This window comes from Papilio machaon, chromosome W (assembly GCF_912999745.1).
Source record: "Papilio machaon chromosome W, ilPapMach1.1, whole genome shotgun sequence".
Taxonomy (NCBI): Eukaryota; Metazoa; Arthropoda; class Insecta; order Lepidoptera; family Papilionidae; genus Papilio; species Papilio machaon.
This window is the reverse complement of record NC_060015.1, coordinates 577865-583905: the sequence shown is the minus strand read 5'-3', so window position 1 is coordinate 583905 and position 6041 is coordinate 577865. Positions and strand designations below refer to the sequence as shown.

The window sequence follows — 6041 nt, the reverse complement described above, 5'->3', positions numbered from 1 at the left end:
CAACGGCAAGCCTTTACAATGAAATTAGCAAACATGAGTATGTGATTAATAAAAAGGATTTCAGCAAAAATAAAATATATACAAATCCATACAAAGGGAAAATGGATAAAATAAAACCATGTAAAATTTGTGAAAACTTGAATAAAGGTGTTCGGTTTCATCCTGAAGAAAAGTGTTGGTTCCGGCAAACTAAAATAAATGATCATAAGAGAAACTCTAATAAATCTGTAAACAATTCAGTGATTGATATAGAATTAAACAATGAGTCCGTATATTGTACGACCCGATAATGCACGGCCCAATAATTCATGTACAAACAAACCTTTGTTTGTACATGAATTATTGGGCCGTACATTATCAGGTCGTGCATTATCGTGGCTGTGCATTATCCAGACCGTACCGATATTGTACAGCCACGATAATGTACGACCTGATAATTGGCGACCACTGGTAACGGAATATTAGGCCGTGCTTTACTTATACACGAATTATTTGGCTGTACATTAACGGTACGGGGGTGATATTGCACGGCCCGATAATTCATGACCACTTCCCTGATTGGTCAGCTCACCTGGTCTCTTATTGGTCAACAGATTATTCTGTCATTTATGGTTTGTGCCTCGTTTAGATTGGGATGAAGAAAAGAAATTTTGTTGCCACTATAACAAAAAATGTAACACAAATTATAACAAATACTTAAAAAATAATAAATTTGATTTAACGCAGTTTGATAGAATTTGGTTAGGAATTACACACTGTAAATTACTTAAATAAATAAATAAAATAAAATAGCCTTTATTGCTTTACAGTTTGTTTACAGTTAATATTAAAAGCCTATTTACTAAAAAACTAAATTGATTAACTTATTTCTAACTTGTATTTGAAATGTTATAATTATCGGCAACTGGTAGTTTGTTTTGTAAAGCTTGTCTGTCGACAAAGGCCTCCTCTAAAGATTTCCAGGTATTCCTGTCTCTTGCTAGGCGGATCCATAACGGTCCAGCTATTTTCTTAAAGTCATCTTCCCATCTTTTGGTTTGCCTACCTCTATTTCTTTTTCTATCTCTTGGATACCATTCCGTCACTAACTTGGTCCATTTCTCTTTGTTTTCTCTTAGCATATGTCCCGTCCAACGCCATTTAAGCTGTCTGTAGATCGTGTGTGCATTTTTAAATTTAGTTTTTTCTTTAATTTCTTGTAATTTCACCCTATCTCTTCTTTTTATACCTAAGATACTCCTTTCTATTGCATTTTGACATACTTTTAATTTACTTTCTTGTAGTTCTGTTAATGCCCATGTCTGACACGCATATAGTAAGCATGGCATAATGCATACTTCGTATACTTTCTTTTTTCCTTTCATTGGCATATCTCCATTCTTCATTATTTCCCTAAGAGACCAAAACCGTTTCCATGTATTAGTTATTCTTCGCTCTATTTCTTTATTCATACAATCATTTGTAGATATAAGTTGGCCCAAATATATATATTCATTAACATTACTTAAATAATGTTTATTATTAAACTAATAAATTGATTGAACAACAACGTAAAATAATAAAATTAAAATTCTATCTCGTGCACATATTTTCTCTACTGTTTTAAATATATCTTCCTTATAGAATCAACCTAATAGTGCAACAACCTCTTTCGATCCTCAAGAAGATCCCATTCACAACACTCCACCTCAATTTAAGACTGCACTAAATTTCTGAAGCAAGAATACCAATCTTTTAACAGACATATCGATGTAATAAATAAACGGCACACCAAATATATTGATCTTATTTCATTAAAAATTACAGTGACAATGTCAACGTAACAATTTCTAAATATAAAAATTATGAAAAATGCAAAGGTTGAAATAACACCACATCACCACCTTTAGGATCGCCGAAGAGAAGTAGCTTCATCGTTTCACACAACTTCATTACCTCCTGCAGGTTCTGAATTTTCCCGAGAAGAGTGCTCCGTCTACTGTTCTACGAGGATGTTTAAAGAATCTTTCATGCGGAAGCATTAATGATGGTGCATAATAATGATCTGATGGAACTGCTGGTAAAACATCCTCCCAATGACCTACGTCACGATTCCACAGACGAACCAAACACACAAGGATTCGACACTTCTTTAGACGACAGTTTCTAATATATGGTGAGGTTAATGTAGAGAAGTAACCACTGAACTCCAGTTGAAAGACATCTGAGAGTTTGAGAAAATTGTACGACCTTATCGGTCTTCACGTCGAGGGAGGACGTTGATGTTACTGGCGAGAGACCTGAGACAATGAATGATAATGACAAAAGAAAGGAAGAAAATCATATTGAAATAATTAAATAAAATTACTATGACGACTTGGTTGTTTATTTTGATCATTGTTAAAAGGAACATGTTGTAAAAGTTTAAAATAAAGTTTTCGTTTGCATTATCGAAGATTATAGTGTGCCCAAGCAGTCCGTCTTTGAGTGAAGACGATGCTTTATCGCGGCAACAGCAACTCGAATTTTTCGCCGTATTTAGCATTAGAATTTTAGTACACATCTTATGTGAATACCGTCAGGGGAAATGCAGCAAAGGAATTAATCGACGAGTAAACTAAACAATCGGCAGTGTATATGCGCCAATTGCAGCTATGCACATGAAGAAGTCTCGATAGTTTAATGTTTATATGGTTTAAAATTAAAAGTTAAGCACAATTCAATTTTTTGGTCGACCGATAGTCAGTCGCTGTAGTGTGCTTACTTCAATATTTAATTTAATTTGTAATCTTAACTTTACTAACATAGTTATAAGTATTATTTTACTAACAATGTATGGACTTATTATGGTCTGAATTAAATGATTTTTATTTATTTATTTTATTTAATACATGCTTATTCACATTATGTGCCGATTAGACTATTGTGCGAATAAGTCTCTTGTCTGCGGAGGCTTTTAGATTCACTTAATACGATAATCAAATATTTCTTTTTTGTTCTGATGGAATTTTTAAAAACTTTATACTGTTTGTGTGGCAACACTATTTTCAAACCCAACCGAACCGCCAATCTAACCGCGGTCTGTCATTTCGTTTCTAAAGTGCTTGGCTGGATTATCCACACTCGTGCTTTTTATTCAAATTTAAAATTCAAGAACTGCGATTTCGACACAACGTTTTTTATATTCACCTACATACTATAAATTTTGGATTTTTTTTAGTAATGGCTGAGCAGCAAGCTGTCCCCGATCCCCGTCACCCTGAGGCTCCCAGGCCACCTGGAGCTCCTCTTGGAGTTTCCCTACAAAGGGAACTCGAGGTGGTTTTCTCGGGATGATAACTTTTATGTGGTCAGTCGCTCGAGGGGGGCCTCGACAATCATGAGGTGCGCCAGCGACCGGTGTCCAGCGCACTGGATACTGCGGGATGGGATTTATTACTCTAAGTAATTCAAAAACTGCGATTTCGACACTCGACGTTTAAAGCTGGACCGACGATTGGGCAGCACAATCATTCCCCTACTCCCTGGGTGCTTAATTGGTGAGATAACAAAAATACCTTCTTTGTTTTTATTAGTGTATGACCTTTAGGCTGAGTTGCAGGCTTGTTTTATTGTTCATAAAGAATACTGTAATTAATATTGTAAAAAGTCAACTACAACTAAAAGTCACTTGTTTTGTTGTAAATTTCATGCTTATGTGCAAAGTTTGTATATGCACTTTTGCTTGACAGTATATGTAATAAAATATTTTGGATATTTTGTTCTGAGACAGCCCTGCCCATGTTATATTTTTTGGTCCTTTTCTGTGGGAATGGATTTTCCCGGTTTAAAAGTAATTACTCAAGGTTATTAAATAACCCTCTCTTTTTTCAGCAATACAATGTTCCAGGAACTAAAGAGGAGGGCTTCAGAGGAGAGTATTCCTCTGAATGCCATATATGAGGAAGAAGCTGCCAGGTAAGTGATAACTATTTCTTAAGAATTGTGTTGTTTATACCACCTTATTTATGGACCCTTTATTTGGACATTCAATTAGTTCAGAATACCAAAGTGATGTGTGTATATTTTTTCTTTTGATTGATGATTTACTATGAAAAACTATGATAGCATTATTAACTAGTAGGTAAGGTGATGCAAATATTAAATATAAATCTTCAGTGCAATCTATATACACTGGTGGTTGTGTAAATAGAAACACTACCAATGGTTGTTGAGATTATGTAAGTTACTTCAGTGCAATCATTTGTGTTTTGAAATAATACAGTAAATATTATGTAAAAAGTGTCCTTTGTTATTTAGGAGTAACATAGGATAATAGAAGTCAATCAAGTCTGCTCTAGCCAAAAACTAGGAATACTTAGTGGTATAACACCTGTACCTGATAACAGTTTGAGCGATTTGATATTTTTCTTGACACATTATGTTTTTCTATTATTCACATTATTATATATTATTTACATAGTTAACAGTTTATTATATTAATTATATAATTTTAATTTGAAACATCCCTATAGGAATATTCGTTGATTAATCAATTTACCAACAGTTAAAAACTTCATTTTTCCTTTTTGGTTTATTCTCCATAAGGCGAGGGCTGAAAATCAGTGTTGTCGTTCCGGGCAAGCTATTCGCCGAGCCCAGGCCTTTTAGTGTTACCACCTTCCAACTAATTTGTACCTTGTTTATTTTATGTATCTACATTTGTGTGTAACCTAAATAAACATTTTTTATTATTATTATTAAGTCAAAGAATATTCAAACAGTGCAGTAGTTTATTCAATGCAAAAAAAAAATTAGCAAGATGATATGTTTTGTAATATAGTTTGAAATAAATATTTTGGAATGTTTTTTTACAGATATCCGGATGCTGCATCTCACCTGCTCTACGAGAGTGTGCTGCCATCGATGCGGAAGTGGAGGAGAAACTCACAGCCGGCTCAGCCACTCACCTTGGAGGAATATGCGGTGGCCTAATAAGGCTTGTTAAGTCCTGTTCTTTTCGCCACTGTGTCGGTGGCGGAAGGAAAAGCTGTCATATTAGTCATGCGCGGTTTCGAACGTTGCATCGCTGACAGTGAAGTGCTAGTCATCGATGGAACATTCCTGACTGTCCCAGCTGGATTGTCAATTTGCCAAATTTTAACGGTACACAGTATAATTGCTGGACACAATTTTCATCCTGCTGTAGTCCTGATGCAGAACCGTCCTCTGTATGAGGCAGTTTTCCTTAGAATTTGGCAAGCAGCTGGCAATCCAAGACCACAACAAATTATAACAGATTAGAGAGTGCAAACGAGCAGATTGTTGGACGTAGGCGTTGAGGCTGTTGTAGATAACGTCCCAGAATTCGCTCAAGAAGTTGTCATTGCAGACAACATTGAGCAGGTAGCACCGGAGGTGGTCCAGGCTCCTATTCTGGAACCCGCCGATGTCCTGCCCGCGTCTCCCCCCCGCCACGATAATGATCGCGAACCTCAACCCCTTCGTTGCAACATCTGTGCGACTAACCCACTCGAAGTGGTGTTGATCCCATGCGGTCACACGCAATGCCAAACTTGTCTGGACCGTTTGTTTGAATTAAATTATGTAATTTGCCCAGTCTGTCGCTCTAATGTTCAATTTTCGAATCGAATTTTTTTTAAGAAATGAGGGGAGCGACTAGATACTTGTAATGGGTATTGTAAATATAGCTTGTAAACCTTTTACAAGTATGTTAGAGATAAATTTTATTTTCATTTAATTTAAATTAATTATTAAGAGATACTAAACTCGGATTCGAGAATGGAAGTGAATAGTCATTACTCCAAATATAACCTAAAAGAATCAGTTACTATAAAAACACAATGTAGAACAAAGTCCTAAATTAGACGATCACATATATAAAATATCTTTTGCACAAATAACAAATTCTACCTTTGGAAAGATATACAAATTTTGATGTCCTAGTCTACTTCATAATTTTGTATAAACCGAGAGTTTGTATATATTTTAAAAAGGATAGTTACAATAGCCTTGAGCTGGCGGGTATGGGGGACCCGCCAGCTCCCACTAAGGGCCGGGAT

The 6041-nt window shown here is 35.5% G+C and overlaps 1 long non-coding RNA gene across 1 annotated transcript; it reads left to right on the top strand.

Annotated features, from left to right (window-relative positions):
* The first annotated feature begins 3453 nt into the window (after nucleotides 1-3453).
* On the top strand, nucleotides 3454-5776 carry LOC123723286. The gene is made up of 3 exons (XR_006756710.1): nucleotides 3454-3518; nucleotides 3853-3936; nucleotides 4836-5776. It is a non-coding gene; the product is annotated as an uncharacterized LOC123723286 (long non-coding RNA).
* Nucleotides 5777-6041: the final 265 nt, after the last annotated feature.